Genomic DNA, 21,267 nt, shown 5'->3' with positions numbered 1-21,267 from the left:
TGCATGGGCTCCTACAATATGGGGATGACCTGCTTCTGGCCGCCAAGACCAAGGAAAAATGCTGGAAAGGGACAAAAGCACTGCTCCAGCTGCTGATGGAAGCAGGTTACCGGGTGTCAAAGAAGGCACAGATCTGCAAGAAGGAGGTAAGGTATCTGGGGTTTGTCTTAAAGAAGGACACAAGTTTCCAGAATCTAGTTGGGTCCTATATACTGATGGCACTAGCCTGATAAAACAAGTACAATGGCTGTCAGGTTAGCCAAAGTGGAAGGGGCCATCAAGACTGAAAAGGGATGGTGGGAACTGCCAAGTGGCAAATTATTGGTACCAGAGGAGCTGGCACACAATCTGGTAAGCCAAACACACCAAGCGACCCACCTAGGCCATGCTGCCTGCTCACAGGTTAAAGCTGCCTCTCAGGTATTCAGACAAAAACCTCCGGGTATTCAGCTGAAAGGCACGCTGCCCTTTGAACACCTGGGAGTGGACTTCGCCGAAATGAAACCTCACCGACACTACCGTTACCTGCTGGTCATGGTATGTATGTTCTTGGGATGGGTAGAAGTTTTTCCTACCTGGACTGAAAGAGCATCAGAAGTAGCCCGGTGCCTGCTTAGGGAAATAGTTCCCAGATTTGGACTTCCTACCATCATTCATTCAGACAATGACCCAGCTTTTGTAGCTGATTTAGTACAACAAGTAAGCAAAACTTTAAACATCAAATGGAAACTGCACACTGCATATAGGCCCAGAGTTCTGAGATAGTGGAATGAACCAACTGGACATTAAAGAGACTCTCCAAGTGGATCATAGAGATTGACTGCTCCTGGGTGGACTTGCTTCCGATGGATCTGCTCAGATTCAGGATGACCCCACAGTCCCAAAGCTATTCTCCATATGAAATTGTGTATGGGAGGCCCCCTCCCATAATAAAACAGGTGTCAACAAATTTGCCTCAGGTAAGGGGGAATAGGATTTCACAGCAGATGGAACTGGGTAAGGTAATAAATCAGGTAACTAAGTTTTACAAGAAAGGATGCTGTTCCCCCTTGGGGAACAGATTCATGAGTTTACTCTTGGTGACCAAGTATGGGTCAAAGATTGGAAATATGATTTGCTAGCCCCTGGGTGAAAGGGCCCTTATGTTATTCTAACTACCCCTACTGCAGTTAAAGTTGCAGGTATTGTCCCTTGGATCCATCATATGAGGGTGAAGAGAACATACCATGCAGACCCAAAAAACACAGAGGGACCCCGCTGACCCTCGAGAGACTAAGACCATCCTTAAGAAGAAGGAAAAGAAGATCCTGGACGAGCCCCTTCAGGATGAAGCCACACAATCAACTCCTGCTGCTTGGCCTCATCAACGTGATTTTGAATTTAACTTCCGTTTCAACTCAGGACAATGTTTTCATCTCATGGGCACATTCCTACTCAGACTTCCACAACACTTCCAACTGCTGGGTATGTGGGGCTATGCCTCTGTCAGTGATGGATGGACTTCCTTGGTGGGTGTCACCACTCTGCCAAGGAGATTTTAAACCATTCTGCTCTTTTCTGGGATGACAAAAAGAGACTTTCCTCTCTCTCTTGCCAATCATTACCTCTCCTTGCTCTCTTGGTGTAAGACCTACAGTCAATAGACTCGGGTCATGGGGTTACATTTGATATAAATGCCAGTGTAACAAAAGCCTAACCTACTTGTTGTAAATCTACCCCGGCAGCCCTGGTAAATCTACCTTATTTACATGCTAGGTGGGCAAGATCCGTGTTTCAGTGATATGAATATATTACTGCCTTATTCGTATCCTCTATAGGGACAACAGATATCATGATTAAAGTAGAGGCCTTGACTAATTTCACAAAACAGGCCCTCCTAGATAGAACAAAAGCCATCCAAGCCTTAAATGAAGAACAAATCCAAATGAGAAAAGCGGTAATTCATAATAGAATGGCTTTGGACATACTCACAGCTGCTCAAGGAGGGACCTGTGCTATAATTAAGGTTGAATGTTGTGTATACATCCCTGACTTATCTGGCAATGTATCAGCTGCTTTAGATGACATGAAAAACCAGGTAAAAGCAATGTCAAATGAAAACATTCCTTTCTGGACTTCGGTCCTATCTTGGGTGAAGGACGATTGGTGGAAAACTATATTTACCACTGTTATAGTTGCCTTGATAGTTCTGCTTTGTGGACCTTGAATTTTACAATGTATTATGAACTTTGTAACCCAAAGGTTGATGTCATTCTCCCAAATTGGCGGTCGGAGAGCCAGGGTGCAATATATCCCTATGAATGATGCTCATAATAAGAGTTAAGAGCATCAAGAGGAGGGAATGAAGAAGGAATTCATAGAGCCTGGACTCCATCTTAGGCCTGTTCATGCTGATCATGCTCGGCCACCTTTCCAATGGACTCTGAACTCTGTGTTTAGTGCCTATGAAAACAACAACAGAAGGATAAGACCCCCTCCAGACAGGGGAACCTTGAAGATCATATCTAGGTTACTCATCGCCTAAGAGAAAACATACACTAATCACCCCTTCCTCCAGACAGGCCATACATTTTTCTGTATCTATCAGGGTGTAATCTCGGGTTTATTGATTATTGGCTAATTGTTTGAGCACATGAGCACATAGGACGTGAATGATGGGGTTATTGGGATTGTATTTTCCTCGGTGTATGTAAGTTTCAAGGAATTTGGAGTGGTGGGTTCAGACACGTACACATGGGGTATAAAAGATTTTCACAAATGCTGGTCGGGGTCCTTGACTAAGAGGAGACTCTGCCTTGGGCCCCCTGGTGTAATAAACTGCACTCCACTATCTGCATTGTCCTTCTGAGTGAGTTTGTTTCCCGGAACGCGTGGCTACAACATATTACAGTTCATTACCTTGCCTACAGATACATGTATTCCTGCATATTTTATCACTGTTTAACATGAAAACATTCTACAAAGTGTTTAAAGATAGTAAAGTACTTTTGTGGTAAAGAAGTAAAATGAGAAAGATTCAAGGAAAGAAAAGAATCGCCCTGTTGTTTGCACACTTGTGTTCTGGAGAGATACTGTAAGAACCACCTTTGCTTCTGGCCAACTCAGTATTCATTAGGGGAGGAGACGACTTAGAAATTTACAACAGAAGTCAAGGCTGGGCTTAGGATAAACCCAGGAGAAGAGCTGTAAACTAGAGAGAAAGAAACATTTAGGAATAAGAAAAGTGATTAAAAAAAAAAACAACAGTATGCACATCACCCCAGTGGGTGATCCTTAGCAATTTCCTTTTTACTCATGTAAATACTCAAAAAGAAAAAAAAACTCTCTTGTGAACTAAAAAATAAGTAAAAAATAAGACAGCCAAGAAGGAAATTCTCTTAATTTTGGGCTTTGGAGGCTGCGTGGGTCCAGCTTGCCGCCTACCCTTGACTCCCTTGGGGGAATATTTCTTGGGAAGAAAATGGTCCGCCTCCTCGCAGTCCTCAGAGCCCTGATTCCCAGAAGGTGTAACCACGCGTGGCTGGGACGGGGAGAAAGAGTGGCCACTCCTGTTGCACAAGCGCACAGCCGGAGCAGCATCTGCTGAGATGCGACTGGAGACCAGTGGCTCACCCCAGGGCTTTCGGGAAATGAAAAAGAATCTAGTAGAACCAAGGGTCTCAAGCCGAGTAATCGCTAGCTAGGATTCCGCGTGGATTTCACTCTCTATTTTCAGATTGGACTCTCCAGTCCCAGGGTCGTGACCAAGCAAGCCTCCCGGAGTGACAAGCTGGGAATCACCGCGCCGCAGTGACCAACAAGTAAGTTATTGCCAACTTTGCCAATATATATGACATTTTCTCTAAACACTTTAGTCTGATTTTCAGGTGTGAACACCACAGTGATGTCCAAAAGATAACTTTTATCCTGAAATCGTCAGTACGCTGATGGGACTACCACCACCACCACCACCAACACACACACACACACACACACACACACACACACTCTCTCAATACATCGCACCTGGAGCAACGGGACCTCGCGCCCCTAGCCTGGTGCGCACTTGGGGGGATTTGTTTAAGATTTGGAAACTTACTGATTTCGTTGGAAAGAGCGAGCTGGACTGAGGGTGGGTGGAACGCCGCCTCGTCATTTATTCATTGCGACTGTCTCCATTGTGGACACTAGTAGCGAGTCACAGACGCCTGTTCTTGCAGGGGAAGTCTGACACCTTGAGGACGCAAGAGGGGGTGCCGGGACCCCCGGGAGCCGGAGAGGGAGAAGCTTTGCGAGTTACTGGGTGAGGAGGGTGGAGGGCTACTTTTTCAAGTCGGGGGACCTGCCGCGCGGGGCTTGTTTACTTGGGTGGGAGCAGGGTGATCACCGGCCGGGTTCTGAAGCGAACTGAAGTCGGACAGCCTGGGGGGTGAGCCCGCCCGGAGCCTGGAGGTGTGTCTGGCTCGCCTCCAGGGTCACAGGGTGGGGTACTGGCCACGGACTGGACTGGATCACCGTTGGCTTGTGGTGAGCTCGCCTGCCCAACGGGCTGACCCCAAACATCTGGCCCCGGGGCGGCGGAGGCTCTTTCCCGGGTCCTGCCCTCGCGCCGGTCCACCTCCACCCCCGCGCAGAGCGACGCGTGGGACGCGCATCTTTTCGAGTGGTCCCCTTTGAACCCGGGCTGCGCTGACCCGGAGTCAGGCCGCCACGGGAGAGGCAGGGAGGGGTGCCTTCCTCTTGGTTCGTCGGCTGACAGCCGTGGGAACGCTAACTTGACCCGGCGGGGTCCTTAAGGGCCGGGGGTGGGCGAGGTTCTCCTCCCCTGGCGCTCACCTCCCCCTCGCCCCAGGCCCTCCCCTCCCCCGCCTCGCGCGGCATCACTCTCAGAGCATCCTCACTCCGCCCAGTTCGGTGCCAGCTGCGTGGGCTCCAGCTTCGTGCGTTTTCCTTGGAATGCTCGGAAACTCGGCGAAGACTAAGGAGATCCCGTCGGAATTTGCCGGGCGTGCTAGCACCGGGCAAAGCACTCGCGCCGCCGGCCTCGACTCCAACCCCCTTCAGCCAGAAGATCGCAACTTTGCAGGTAAAGAGGGTGTCGCCTCAGAGCTCCATCTGGCCGGAGCCGCACCTCCCCTCTTTTCTGGGATCTCGGTTAAGTTTCTCAAGCTGCCTGGGAAGCCTGCTCCCTCTTGGGAGGCGGACATCCCTGGGGGTTACTAGATCCAGAGGCTCGGCTCTGCAAGGTTTCTCTTGAGAGCTGGGGACCGGATCTGTGAAGCTTTCTGTGGTTGACCTGGGCTGAACGAGAGTTTGGGGATGTTTCTCAGCATCTTACCGCACCCGGCTTTAAAGCAGGGGAGAGGGCAAAGAGTGAACCCCCGGTGTGACTTATATGGTAAACAAAGCAGCAGAAGCCACGCCGTGGAGCTGGGGAGGAAGGCTGTTTTTAGCCTTTTACGCATTTGGGGAAGGTGGGAGATCTTGGTGGCCCCTGGGCGCATATAAGGGAGCTTTAGACTCTGGTACCTAAACTGGGGTAATAAAGAAAGGACGGTGGTCAATATCCTGTCAATTAAACTCTGCGTCATTTTCATTTTCTATCAAAACACGGAAACACTTCGATCCGTGTCGCTGGATCCAGACTAAGGGATTCCTAGTTCGCTTGGCTACTGAGATTCCAATTAAGCCAATGACCCTGTTTGCTACTTGGCTGAATCACTGAGATTCGCTGCACAACTTGTTGTTATAGCTGAGAAGTCGGCTGCCTTTTGTGATGAGGTAACTAAGAGAATCTTGGAAAGGGATGAAGGGCTGGGAGAGACTGAGACAGGGAGCTCCGGGACTTGCCTGTATTCACTGTGCTGTGTTCACTCTGGTGTATCCCTGTTCACATGCTTGCTTAGGGGGGCCCTTCTCAGTTAATATCCATAACTGTAAGATGCAGCAAGTTGGCTTACTCTGAGTAAGCACCAAGCCAAAAGAGTGGGAGGAAGCAGAAACAAGGTTTACTCCTTTTATTAAAAGGAAATTTACAACAGACTTGTAAAATTGAAAAAAAAAATCAGTTCTCATATAATTTCTGGATTTCCTATTACAGTCATTTCTGCACAAAACATATTATTACAAAGTCTATAAGTGAAAAGGTTGGCTAGAGTTTGTTGTGTTTTTATTTTTTTAAGAAAAATTCTGAATTAGGGAGAGTAAGAACGTGTGGATATGTTAAAACATTGAAATCATGGGTATTGAAATCATTGGCTATTTAAACTTAGATGGTAATACCTACTTCTATACCCACTTCTAGTCACCCAGACAGTAGACCAAGACCTCTCCTTTTAAGTATGGTAGGCAAAAAGTCAGTAAGATAAAGGGATAACTAGTAGTTTAAATATTAGAATCAAAATTCAGTTAGATAAGTGCTTGCTAAAGAAGCACTTTAAGGACTGTGAATTAATGTAAATCAGCACATCAATAGAAGTTACCTTGGCTTTATCAAAGTATTTTATGCAAATATCTTGAATTAATGGAGGGTTAGTACAGGAAAAAAGAAAGCAAGCACTTTCCTCTTTCCTGAATGAGACCACCGACCTGCAGAGGCTTTCAGTAGAGTTCTGATCAGAGCTCAGTTACTCTGTTAAGCTTGATGTTGTGAACTGAAGAGCCAATAGATTCATGCCAAGGAAGTCACATATGAAGAGAAATACTAATAGGTTAATGACATTGATGCATAAGAGGTGCTTAATATTCACTGGGTGAATAAATGTATACTTAGATAGACAGCTTAAATAAGGCATAGCAAGAAGATTCATAATTGCACATTTAGAGAATTTCTTCCATTTAAGTAAGAACTTAAAGGAAAATCGGCATTCATCAAAGCATAACTAAGTGCAAGAGATATAAGATATGTCTCTTTAGTAAAACCTGTCAAATGTATTAACTCTCTTTCTGAAAAGCTTGGTTCTTGAAAAATATGTTTCAGTTTACTTGCTTCATGGTCACTCTCACAGATACAAGAAGTGGAGTAAACTTCCATTACTTATAAGCTTTAAAGTTTTGTAATTTTACATTATTTATGTTTCTATGGCAGTTATTCCTGAAAAGTCAAGTTCAGATTACAAAGAAAAAACATTAGAAAACTAAAGTTCTATATGAATTCTATGGCCACTTCGGTTATTGAAGGTATAAGAGATCAAATAACTTTCCACCTAAGTTTGTTGTTGTTTAGTCGCTAAGTCAGGCCCAATTCTTTGCAGACCCTGTTGACTGTAGCCCACCAGGCTCCTCTGTCCATGGGATTTCCCAGGCAAAAATAATGGAGTGGGTTGCCATTTCCTTCTTCACATAAGATAACCTCATTAATTCATATTTTATATAAGTAGGAAACACCATACATTGCTTTTATTCTTTCTGATTAAAGGAAATTTGCATATGTTATTCAGTACACATATTTTAAATGTAAAGCTTATAATAAATGTGATAAATTTCTATTGAAGTACAAAAATAACCATTATGAATGTGCCAATTAACCCCTCTGAATTGAAAATACTTTCATAAATATGTTGCAGAAAATATTGTCATGATTTTGCACCTGCATGTTTAATTGCCAGGATAATTTATGACAATTCAGATCATTAACATATTTAGCAACTGAAAACTTACATGATCTACCTTTTCTAATTAATTCATATATGGAAACAAAAATAAAAATAGGTACATTTTTGTTCAGTAGTTAATATTGTGAATATCAGTGCTCAAAGAGAAAGGATTTTGTAAATAAAGATGGAGAAGAAATGATAAACACCAGCTAGGAAAGTAAAACTGTAGACTGAATATTTTCTTATGAAAATGTGATTGTTTGATTTCTAAAAACAAGCTAGGTGAAGGGAAGTATTAACTATTAAGTTTTCTTTTTTTCAAAATCATGATGGCTGAACATTTCATGAGATCAGATTCTAATGTGAATCTTTTCTTTTCAAGTTGTATTGTCTGGGCCGAACTGAAACTAGTGTTACTCACCTCGTTAATATCTATGGAAAACCCACCAGAAGCATTTTGGTTCTTATTAAAAATGATGTTGAAGAGATAGCTCAAAACAAAAACCTTGTCTTTTCACCTAATTTATGCTTCATCACGCCCCACAACACATATTCATACCAAATAAACATTACAACTGATGAGTTCAACCCAACTTAAACCGGACATTTACTTCTATGTAGTTGTGATGAAAAGCTGTTTTGGAACTATTAATATCTTTCCTCTCCTTATGTTTCCTAGTTCTAATCCTCCAAGCTGCATTGAGACCTTAATATTTTAAGAGATTTGAGATTATTTTGATCAGGAATGTGATATCATGGCTATATCTATTTAATCAATGCAAATACAGACCTGCTCTCTGAGAACGTTGGTACTACCAAAATAACACCTATGATGAAAAAATACTTTCAGAAGAAGCTCTTCATTGGTAGAACTGAAAATTAAAGACATGTACATTGAAAATATATCAATTTGAAACTACATGGTTCCATGAACTATTCAGTACATGGAGTGAAATTCTAAAGTCTCAATGATTCTTCTGAAAGTTGTTTCACTTAAACAGGTTGTGAAAGAGAGATAATAGTTTCAGCAGTTGATCTTTTCTTGTAACTAAACTGTAGGTGATAGCCTATTAATATTAGTGTAGGTTAGTCAATGCTTTGAAAAAACGTTTCCTTTGGAACTCGGCCATGTCATTGAGTAATGGCTTCTTGAGAAGCAACAGGTGACACATGGGCCCAGTTTTACACATAAAATTCAAAATGTTAAGTAAAACATTAATTTAAACATAGGCTCAATAGCTTTATCTAGCACACTCCATTCTTTTTGAGAAATGGCAAGTGAAATGTAATGAATCAGATACACATTCATTATACTCTGCCTGTAGTGTGCTGTGGTCTAAAAATGTTGAAAAGTTACCATAAGTCATTTCCTTGAACAAATATTATCAATGGTAAAATTTACTTAAGACAGGAACATAAGAATTATTACCAAAAAAGGAAAGTGGGAAAAAGAGAGTAAGTCAATATTTATGAGTACTTAAGGTATGCCAGGAACTGTGCTAGAAACTTAAATTTTTTTATCTTCACATCTACCCTAACACTACGGTATTATTACTAACTTTTAAAGAATCTGTAAAGGCTAAATTACTACCAAAAAGAAAAAAAAAATATCACAGAGTTTCTTTGTGGTAGAGTCAGAATTTGAACCCATGTCTACTTGATTTTAAAGCCAATATTCCTTTTACTTGATTCTTATGGTTTCAAAACTAAAATTAGTAATCTTTTAACAAGATCCATGAGTTCATTGGATTCTTATAGCCATTTATTTATTTAGCTTTTCAAATGTTGTAACATTGGGACATAAATGACCTCATTATAACTCTAGAATTTGAAACAACACTGTGTTAACTAAGGCTCTATCCATTTTGAAGCAGAGTAGGAGATGAGATGCTCAGCTCAAGCCAATTGCTCTCAAAACTATTTCCTTTCTTACTCTTGAATCTAAATGTAATGTGTAAAAAAAAAAAAAAAAAATAAATGTAATGTGTGTGGAAAGAAAAAAAAAAGCTTATTTTCAAGGATAGAATTCTAGATAATAGACTTTTAAATAGTTATGAGATTATAATTTCTAAATAAAAAATTGTCATTCAAACCTTGAAAACATCTGTAGGCTGTTGATAAAATGTCTTTGTTTGTACAAAACACAGTCATGTTAAGACAGGTTTATGTTACATCTTATCAGTGTTATATGAAATTTCTAGAGAAGTGTTTTTGTCTTAATTTTAATTGCTTAATTATTTTGCATGTCCCTTGGTATTTAATGAAGGGAGCACTCTTTCATGCATCCCAAAAGACATGGTTCAGCTGGTGGCCCATTTTAACACATTTGCCATTTTTTTTTAAAAAACATACACCTGCATTTAAAACCAATGTGCTTAAATCCAAAAACCCATTGACATTGAAGTTGAGGAAATAAATTTTTTGAATATATGTCATATATGACAAAAATTAGCACTGAAGTGATACCTATTCAGTAGATATTATTTGAATGTTAGTAAATGGATAATTGAATAAATAGATGCATGACACACGAATTAGATCTTCATCTTTGCATTTTCGGGCACAGCTCCCTCTCTACAGAATAACTTCTCTCTTACTGCTTCCTGTCAAAATGTTCTCCAGGCACTAAACCTAGCTCAATATCACTGTCTCCTTGAAAGCTTCCTTCATGTCTCCAGGTGTCTCAAGTATAAATACAAGCTAAACCCTTGTTATAGTCTACCTTACAGATGGATAGAGGTCTGTATCCTACACTAGGCAGTAAGCTCCTTTAAGAAACCCAGAGGATACTCAAAAACATGTGAGTTTTAATGTGACTTAGACTGTCATAAATATTACACTTTTGCAATTAAGCATACTTATGTCATAGTTTTATAATTCCATTGCTAAACCGTGAGCTTCTTTATTTATCTAATGAAGCCATTATAATAATAATTTGCACTTATACGATATTGTGACTATACTGTATTACTTCCTATGTTATAAACATTAACCCACTGATACTCAGTGGACATAACTTCCAGTCAACTGGTGACTCTATAATGCTCATTTCAACAGAATTTATATAGTCAGTTATTAATGTGCTTTAGTTTAAGTGATGCTGTGCTCAAATTCTTAGGAGGGAGTTTTTGTTCTTTTACGCCATAAATGTGATTAGAGTTGAAAGAATATTTCTCAGGAACACTTACTGAACTCAAGGCAGTCAGAGACTTCTTTGGTGTGATTACAATTGTTAAATTAAGCTGAGAATTCATGTCAAAGCCTTGATAGCCTATGATGTCCAGTTGTGGGTTGGCATGAGCTTTTATTTTTTGGAGGGCGGTTAGTAATTTTTTATTCTGCCTGGTAACCTTGTTACAAATGAAAGTTTATGAACAGTGTTCAGGTACCCTTTGCTGTTGTTTAGTCACCAGCTCGTGTCTGATTGTTAGTGACCCCATGGACTGTAGCCCACCAGGCTCCTCTGTCCATTGGATTTCCCAGGCAAGAATACTGGAGCAGGTTGCCATTTCCTTCTCCAGGGGATCTTCTCAACCTAGGGATGGAACCTGCCTCTCTTGCTTGGCAGGTGGATTCTTTACCACTGAGCCACCTGGGAAGGTCTCAGGTACCCTACTATACTTTCAATATATTTTACCTCTAAATGATGGTGAAGAAGCTACACAACTGAGTTAGCTAATACCCTGTGCATACTGGAATCATAGTTCATAGCTCAATGCATCACAATTTTTATTGTCACAGAATTAAGATACTTAGTGTTCAACATATGCTTTTTGAATGGGTGAATGGAATGAATGAATGCATGGGTGATTGTTGTCAGCTGCTATGCTCAACCTCTGTATTTTAATATGCTCTTCTTTCAAGGAACTGGTCACATACCTGTATGAATCACCCCAAAAATGATGGATGGAAGGACAGGAGTGATGCATAATGTACATTGGGTGAAGGGTGGAGAGTCCATTGTGTTTTATATATAACCATCCCAACTGTTTGTGAAACAGGGGTATCATTTTATATAAAAATCTCCTTCATGACAGGGCTGCATACCCCAAAGATCACACTGAAGACTATACTTTAAATGGATTATCTTCTATGGTGGTCGTAGTTTGATAAGCAATTTTTGAATTCATTTAATTGTATAGTGATACACACACACACAATATATATATATATATATATACACACACATATATATATATGCATTTAAACATATACCAACACTTAAAACCTGCTTTTGAATTCATTAATTAAACATAAATTATATATATATATCTCCATCTGTATGTATTGTATATGTATATATAAGTAAGTACACCTGTACATATAGCTGTATATAGTGCCATATAAGTAGTACAGAATGAGAAAGAGTGGGAGATTGCTCCTGGGGACAGGTTCTTAAGATGATGCTTGCAGAGTAATTACCAGAGATAGATTAAAATTGTTAGCAAAGAAGGTAGAGTAGCCCATAAAAGACAAAAGAAGTTATTTGCTGGTGTATTAGTGTCCCTACGGAATGGTTAGACATGTACTGAATGACTTGGAAGGTCATCTAATTCAAAAGATTTTTTTTAAAGATATACTCTCATATCTTACCAAATGCTTTTTTTTGAATAGCAGATACATATTGTATACATGTACACACACACATATATATACACACATGGAATGTTTGATGAAGGACTTATTTCATGCATGACAGTCATCCCCACTAAATGCTAAGAATAAAGAGGTACATCTCACCTTTTTTGTTTACGATTTCAAAAAAAGATTCTCCTGAGCCTCTTAGTAACATGTTCAAGTGTCCCCTGTTATCTTGTAGACATTTTGCTGTTTTATTATCACTTGATCTCTTCTCATGGAAATGAAAACTCATTAAGAAAATAACTCAAGTCAAACTAAGATAATAGTCTACAATTGGAATTAAAAACAATGACATTGGGTCACATTGGAAGAAATCCAAATCCATCTTCTCTTCCTTGTCTCAAATTATTGTTTCCTATAAAAATAGGGCTTAGAGTTTCCAACTATAAATTTATGTTCAAATTACATAACATTATTGACACTGTTAATGACGGTGCTTTCCTTTTATATATAGATATTACTGAGTTAACCATTCAAAGGAGATACATTGTTTTCCAAAGTCTTGATGGATTTATGCTGATATACCCACATGGTACCCAATCTCCCTTTGAACCAATGAAGCAAACTTAAGAGAAGAAGACCATTTTAAAGCTAGGGGTGTCTTAACTTGGATCCTCACACCCCTATCCCATTGCCTTGGGACATAAAACACTTTGGCCCAAGAAAGTCTTGTATGGACCCATTCTAGAACCATCTAGGAGTTCTCAATATGCCCTGTTCATGTTTTCTAGGAAGCCCTTATGTCTACAGCTGAGGATGTATTGAAGACCTCGAAACCTCATGACCTTAAATTTGGGGAACAAAAAAGGGACTGCAGTCAGCTACATTCTTCTTTGTGGAATAGTTTTTTGGGAACTTAATTCCTAGGGCTATCCACTGTTTACCAGGATTTTTTATTTTCTGAGAATCATCATGTGAAATAATCAGAGTACCTATCTCTAAGCCTCTGAGAGCCTCTACAATTAAAGAGAAAGAAACATTTTTAAAGAACACTCAAATATTAGGGTTATCATTGCTCCGTAGGATATTAAATAGCTTTGTATCTAAAAAAAAGATATGTCTCCATGTATGTGCTGTATAAAAAGAAAATGTTGGCAGAGGCAAAAGACTTACTTGCTTATCTGGTTCATTTTAACCTCACAGCTTAACATTCTGATTTGTAATGTGCAAGCTACTTAGAGAACTGAACCGCGCATTTTCATTTAGCACTCCAGCATGTTCTTGGAACAAAGTGAACCAGCAAATGATTTTGCCCTTTCATGAATAAAAGAAGCCTTAATGAAAAAACATTTCATTATAATAGTACTTATGATAAAGAATTTTCCCCAACATATAAAATATCAACAATTTTAACCTGAAGAACGAAAACTGCTTTTTGTTGGTTGTACTGAACAGGGAACCACTAAAACCAGAACTTTCTAATCTTCCTAAATATTTTCTTACTAGTTATTACATTGCTATAATTGAAATATTGGAAACAAATATATATTAAAAATCACCTCTTTTTACAGTTAATGGTTTTTGTAAGCACAAAATGCATAAAATCTGTTTTATAATGCAATATTTTAGCCTCTGATTTTTTTTCTTAACGTTGATGTCTACAAAATAAAAATAGAGACAGGAGACAACCTGATTGAGAAGAAGTCAACACACCATGTTTTTGAAATGATTCATTGTTTAATAACCTAGATATATTTGAACCATATAACCCTGATTCATTTCAGTTTACTTAAAGTTATTTGAAAGCTGAGATACTCTCTAATAAGTTAAGATCTTCAAAAATATACAAGGATTGTGTGTCAAATATTGAATATGATTAAAGGTAATCTCTACTCATAGAATATATTGCTATTCAGTAGCTTTTAGGAGTGTTTCATAATCTGACAGAACTTATTTTGATTTTAATCATAATGAAGTGGATATACAGGTATAATAAAGACAGTGACTGCTCAAAGGGTTTCATGTATCCTTTGGTTCATCTCCAATGCAACATTCCATATCTACTGTTTGCACTCCATCCATCATTATACCTACAGATGAACATCTTCAATTGCCCAGTTGGTCCTGTGTGTAGGGCAGCTCCCGCATAGATTGGAGGTTAATGACAGAGGAATGGCCATATAGGAACCCACATTCCCTGCTGCCTCTATCAGATCAGGCTATTTCCATAGGTAGATGGCAACTATGATGAACACTTATTTTCCTGGACATTTATAAAAGTGTGGTAAGGTTCTGTATTCATGGTGAAATTTAATTGCAACCTCTAATGAATTATGGCTTCAGATAAAATACTCTAGTTTCTTTTCTGTAAGTTAGAGATAAAAGTTTCTTTCTAATATATATAAGAAAATTTCATATCAAGTAGGGCTTAAGCAAAGGATTTTAAGAAAGAGGATTTCATATTGTTACATTCTTTCTTGATATACAGGAAGGGGCACAATTAAACTATTGGGTTTAAGACAAATGGTCAGTTGTACTCTGCTCCATTATGATGGGAAAGTCATTATGTGGTTGAAACTGGGATTTCTGCCCATTTTTTTGCTTTACACTGAAATGAATGCTAACCATAATTATAAGGATAAATGCTATATGAATTCACTATAAAAATTTGTGTGAATATTTTAAGTGTCTTATCTGAAATAGCAAATACTTAAGATATACTACTGATTTATTATCACTACTCATTAATTTTAAAAAGAATTTGACATTTTAATTTTAATGCATGCAGCAAATACTTTCAGTTTATTTTCCTAAAATTCATAGCAGCACTTTGAAAGGGTTTGCCAATTATTTGACATATATTATGAGACCAAGCAATACAAAATATTTATCTATTGATGAGCTATTGTTGTCTTTTTTATTTCTTATCACAGAAAATGGTGGAAATAAACTTGAAGGACAGTATATTGATCTTTTAAAAAATAAAATTTTATACATAGAGACACATACATTTGGTACAGGAATGGACTGAGTTGGATAGATTTAATTTTTTTAAGAACAATTATAAATCTGTTTTATTTTTATTTTAGTTTTCTTTTATATTATTATCATTGCGGATGCTACACCTGCTGTCCTCAGATGCCCTCTGCCATCCATCTGTAGGCAACCAAGAGTTCTCTTCAGCATGTTTAGTTTCAGTGGGCCAAAACTTTTCTCAGTTTTTGTTTGATTGAAAATGTTTTTATTTGATCTCACTTTTAAGGCTGTTTCTATTGTTTGGAGTATTCTAGATTAGAAATTTTTTTCTTTCAGTACTTAATGCTCCTCAGTTGACTTTTAGCTTCTATCATTTCTGCTGAAATGTCAACCATCAGTCTGATTATGGCTCCCTTGAGGGCAATATGTTCTTTATTTTTGGTTGCTTTTATGCTTTCTTTTAGTCCTTTGTTTTCATTAGTTTTACGATTATGTACCGAACTGAGCTTTTTAGATTTCTGTTTCTTGGTATTTGAAACACTTTTTAAATATGACTTGATATCTTTCATCAGTTTTGGAAAATTCTTGTTCATTAACCTTCAGAGGTGGTTTGCACTTACCTTTTCCCCTTTAATGCCTCCAATTATTCATATTTTTTTCCTTTTACTCTGTGCCATATTTCTAGTATTCTTTTATTAATTATTCTTTTAATGTATTTCCATGCATATTTGCTTTCTCTGCTATTATCTGGATATTTTGAATGGTTTTATCTATCCTCTGGCAGGCAGATAAAATGGGAGTAAACATCTTAAACCAATCAGAACCTGAACAGATAAGAGGTTAATTTCAACCTTTGCAAGCCTATGAAGCCCTGGTTGACGCCCAGGATCTGTTATAGGACCCCAGGGTCTGAGCACTTGGCTATGTAGTAAGACCACTCCTCCTTTAAGGTTCCAGGATAATGAATTTTATCTCTGCAGTTTTGTAAGATTGATGAATACCCTGCCCTAAATTTCAGCAGCTTTCTTAATTATTTTCCTGCAAAGCTTAAGATTTTAACAAATGCTTTGAGAAAAGAGCTGCTGAGTATAAGACATACCTCCATCTGTCTCCCTTCTTACCAAGACATGAGACCCTTGTATTTGCCTTGGCAAATGTTGAGAAGAAATGTGGTTTGTAGAAGGTCAAGTCATCTCTCAGTGGTTTCTCTCCAACTAAGACACTGACTCTTCAAGTACTTGTTAGCTTTGCAACTCTTTTTTAAGTTGATTTAAAAAAATTTTTTTTAATTTAAATTTATTTATTTTAACTGGAGGCTAATTACAATGTTGTATTGGTTTTGCCATACTTTTCATATTGAAGCATAGTTGATTTACAATGTTGTCTTAGTTTCAGGTGTACAGCAAAGTGATTCAGCCATACATAAACAAATATCCATCCTTTTTCAGATTCTTTTCCCATAAGTTATTAGAGTATTGAGTAGAGTTCCCTGTGCTATACAGTAGGTCCTTGTTGACTATTTTATATATAGCAGTGTATATATGTTAATCTGAGCCTCCTAATTTATCCCTGTCCCTACCTTTCCCCTTTGGTAACCATGTTTGTTTTCTAAGTCTATGGGTCTGTTTCTGTTTCGTAAATAATGTCACTTGTATCATTTATTTAGATCCCACTTATAAGTGATATATGCTATGTGTCTTTGCCTGACTTAACTTCACTTAGTATGATAACTGCAGCTTTTCTTCAGATAGAGATTTATTTGCTTGTTTGTTTATATTTACCCAGCTTTTCTAAATGTTATCAAAAGAAATATTAGGCCACTACACGCCATTCTATCATAGTCAGAAACACAAGTACTTCTTTTATATTTTGAATTTACTGCCAAAAAATTTAGTCAAAGCGTTTAAAAGAAAGAAATTATACGTATATGGCATAGTATAGACACATAATTATACCCACAGAGAGAGAAATGTAGCAATTGCAATATAGTTTCAGATTTTTTAATCTGATTTTTCTTATTAGCTCAGAAATAACATTATTCTTACAAAATTACCAAGTCTTTGACTTTAGAACAATCATTTTAAACAACCAATTTAAAGCTATTTTTTATAAAATAATAAATTCTAAGTAAACCTTATTAATGTGACTCAAATCAATTGTAATGAAGTTTCAACTAATAGCTCTTTCTTACTGAATCACAAACACACTATTAACGGGACAAAAAGTAGAGCAATATAATGCAGTAGCAATTTGACCTCTTTGTCACTGAGGTGAGATTTTTCTTCAGGCCTGTGGTTTTCTGAGTAATCTTCATTTCTCCCATTCAAAGTCCATTACATAAAGATGGGAAAGTGTCAGTGCTCACTGCTGTTTGTGTTACAGTTATAACTGTTAAGGCTGAAATTGCCTAAAGCCTGATAAATTTCCTTAAAGGTGTTCTGTGGATGTACCCAACACGATAGTACACCTTTTCCTTTAACTTGAGGCATCAGCCAAACCTGCCTATGAGATATTGTCTCTGAATCCTTCATCAGTATCACTTCAGCATTTGATTACCGTATCTGCTAGTTGTGTTCATATGATCCAAATTAGTCTTTGTTTACCTGAAGATGTGCATTGTCTTGTTTGGAAAAATATATATTGTGGTTTTCTTTTGTACAAAATGGATTCAGGAGTAGATGGGGAGGATGCTCTCTTCCCACTGCAGACAGTCCAGATCCATCACTGGACCCAGCACAGCATGGCCTCAGCTCCACCCTGATGAGTGAGTTATGTTGTCAGCATTGAAACTTCTGGGGCTGGAGAATTTTATGTTTTCCCCACAGCCCCCTACAGGTTAATAACTGGCTTCTAAGTATGATGAAGCCTAAGTGGAAAGGGTCTGGGGAAAAGATCAGTTACGTTTGCCTAGAAGAGAGTGAGGAGTTCGATTAAATTCTGTGCTCAGTGCTGGTTGGTCCTGACCCAGAAATGAAATGCATATTTGTCTTTTGAGATGACAGTCCTAACCTGTCCCTCAGCCCACAGTCTGCTGCCATGGTTGTGACCATGGTCCTGAAGACCACATCTATATCTGTGGAAAACATTTCATTGCATGTTCAACAACACATGCACCATCTCTGAGCTTCAGGTGTGAAAGTGAAAGTGTTAGTCACTCAGTCGTATCCAGTGCTTTGCGACCCTGTGGACTATAGCCTGCTAAGCTTCTCTAGCCATGGAATTCTCCAGGTGAGAATACTGGAATGGGCCATTCCCTTCTCCAGGGGATCTTCCTGACCCAGGGGTTGAACCCTGGGGTTTCCTGCATTGCAAGCAGATGCATTACCATCTGAGCCACCAAAGAAACCTTCAGGAGCACCTGCCATAAAGCCAGACTTTCCTTCCAGTGGAACATCATGGCCACCAAGCCCAGGATTCATCCTAGTTGTGGGTATCAATAGCTTGTTCCTTTAAATTCCTTAGTAGTGTTCCTTCCTGTGGGTGACCAGCTTTCATTAACAGTTGGGAGAACACCATGGACAAGCTGGAGGGCAGCTGAGCTCACTTGCCCACAAGGCTACCTATCCAAGACCTAAGCCTCTGTAGCTACACACCCAGTCTTCTCACCAGGAAGCCTGTAGAGTTTGTCTAACTGTGGGAATCGAGGCCCATGCAATGGGGCTGTGATGGAAATTCAGTTCCTCTTCTGATATATCTGGAGGGAGGTAGCCAGGCTCTTTCCCTGTAATTGTGGGGTGCCATCTGGAGCACTTTGGGGTTATAACTTTTACCCAAGACAGTCCTTGAGGAAAGAGCATACATTCAGGGTCTTTCAAACCTGACCCCTAGAAGGCCATTTCATTTCTTCTCCAAAGCCCTAAAAAAAAACAAATAATTTAGTCCTTAATTTTTTGTGACCTCAGTATGACTTAACTTTCGTTTCCACACCCCATTTGGATTTGCCAGAAAGCCATCATGCCACTTTTCTCTTAGTACTAATGACCAAGAGCGTCTTATCGTGGACCCGAAGGCTTTCCTGGATGACTTCAGTAAACACTCAGTTGTCTCCTAACTGGATCTGCATTTACCTAGATAATGGGATGTGAGTGGGGTGTAAAATTGGAGGGATCTGTCTATCAGGTGGCATAGTGGTAAGGAATCTGCCTGTGAATGCAGAAGATGAAAGAGACACAGGTTCGATCCCTGGGTCAGGAAGTGCCTCTGGAGGAGGAAATGGCAACCCATTCCAGTATTCTTGCCTGGAAAATTCCATGGACAGAGGAGTCTTAGGGGCTACAGTCCATGGGGTCACAGAGTCGGATACAGCTGAGCATGCACACACCACGCTCTATCTACTTCTGGTCTTCTCAGTGGAGACCTCAAGTCCCATCCATTGCTGTATGTCTTGACATGCCCGTTAGTAGACACGGCGATGGCACCCCACTCCAGTACTCTTGCCTGGAAAATCCCATGGATGGAGGAGCCTGGTAGGCTGCAGTCCATGGGGTCACGAAGAGTCGGACACGACTGAGCAACTTCACTTTCACTTTTCACTTTCATGCATCGGAGAAGAAAATGGCAACCCACTCCAGTGTTCTTGCCTGGAGAATCCCAGGGACGGGGGAGCCTGGTGGGCTGCCGTCTATGGGGTCGCACAGAGTCGGACACGACTGAAGCGACTTAGCAGCAGTAGCAGCAGCAGACACGTGCTCTGACACAGGAATGGTGTGGACTAAGAAAGAACTCAGGAACCTGAATATCTTTCCCCTCCATATAATCCTGTGTCCCCGCCCTCCTTGTCTGCTGTCTCTGTCTGCCCTGATGCTCCATACATGCTGTCTTGGTTGCAATTTGTATATTAAAGTCTTTTCTACTGATGTTTTTTGATGATCAAAAAATTTATACTGTACATTTTTTTTTTACAAACATCAATTTTGAGAGACAATTCTGTAACTGCAAAACTGAAAAACTTTCAAGACTTAAATCCTCTTTGAGCCATTAAGTCATTAAGACTTTAACCATATTGAGTTCTGTTTTCTTGAGTGTTTTGTGAAAAGTCACATCTAATGCAATTTTTCTTGAAATCTTCTAGTCTCTTGCTTTGTGGTATCGCATTGGAGCTTAAAGTCACACGTAGTTCCTCAAATACACAATTATCATACTAAATAACTAGCTGGCTTTTCATAAATTTGGGGACCAGCTAAGAGTATGAGAAGTTTATGGTGCTCTGATAGTGGCTAGAATGAATTTTCCCATTCTTTTATTCTGAAAATAGCAATAAAGGTAACATGAGTTCACATTTAATGAGTGATTATATGGCAGGCCCTAGGCTGTTTGGTTTGCCTGCATTATCTTGTTAGCCTCAGGACAACCATCATCACCGCCCCCCCCCCCATTTTACAGATAAGGAAAATAAAGGCTTAGGTTGATTAAATAGCTTTCCCAAGTCACACAGTTATTATGTGGTAGTACCCTGAATTAAACCCAAACCTGACAAATTCCACTACTAGGTTTCTTAACAATTATGCTATAAGATAATGCAAGCTTGGAATCTGAAACACTTTCTCAGTGTACCCACATGAATTACTGAGCAGTTGCTAGTTTTCTTATTTATTAGTCCTAGCATGTATGACATCATGTTTCCAAGCCTTTTCACATTTTATTTGTTGTTGTTGTTTAGTCACTAAGTCATGTCAGACTCTTTTGCAATCCTGTGGACTGTAGCCTGCCTGCTAGGCCCCTCTGTCCATCGGATTTTCCAGGCAAGAACACTGGAGTGGGTTGCCATTTCCTTCTCCAGGGCTTCTTCCCGACCAGGGGTAGAACCTGCGCCTCCTGTTTTGGCAGGCAGATTCTTTACCACTGAGCCACTTGCTAAAGTGTTAACTTTTTAGGGACTGGATTTAAATCCAATTGTACAGTGTCTGGGAAAACACTGTCCTTATTCCTTCTTTTTTGTTCTTATCTGTATTTATCAATGTCAATTTCAGGAAAACTCACCCAATCTTTATCTTTCTTTGCCTTTTCAAGTCTATTTTAAACAAGACTGTTCCAAGGTCTGCCTCTTGATTTATATTTTGTGCGTGCCTGTGTGGTTTTTGATAGAAACCATCTCTAACCACGAGAAATCATTCCTTTGTTTTCCGTCACTGTGTTT

At 39.3% G+C, this 21,267-nt stretch overlaps 1 protein-coding gene across 2 annotated transcripts in view; it reads left to right on the top strand.

Moving 5' to 3' along the window:
• The first annotated feature begins 3,506 nt into the window (after nt 1-3,506).
• TRPC4 (transient receptor potential cation channel subfamily C member 4) overlaps nt 3,507-21,267 on the top strand; it is a 205,492-nt gene continuing 187,731 nt past the window's right edge. The window contains exon 1 of one of the 2 annotated variants that reach the window (XM_006065973.4): nt 3,507-3,800. The gene's annotated coding sequence lies outside the window, so the exon portion shown is untranslated. Of the gene's footprint in view, nt 3,801-4,213; nt 5,066-21,267 lie in introns of those variants that run through there. The other variant, XM_006065971.4, reaches the window with a different exon arrangement.

Source organism: Bubalus bubalis, chromosome 13 (genome assembly GCF_019923935.1).
Source record: "Bubalus bubalis isolate 160015118507 breed Murrah chromosome 13, NDDB_SH_1, whole genome shotgun sequence".
In the NCBI taxonomy this organism is placed as follows: domain Eukaryota; kingdom Metazoa; phylum Chordata; class Mammalia; order Artiodactyla; family Bovidae; genus Bubalus; species Bubalus bubalis.
The sequence above is the reverse complement of the archived record's forward strand: the minus strand, read 5'-3'. Positions and strand labels throughout refer to the sequence as shown.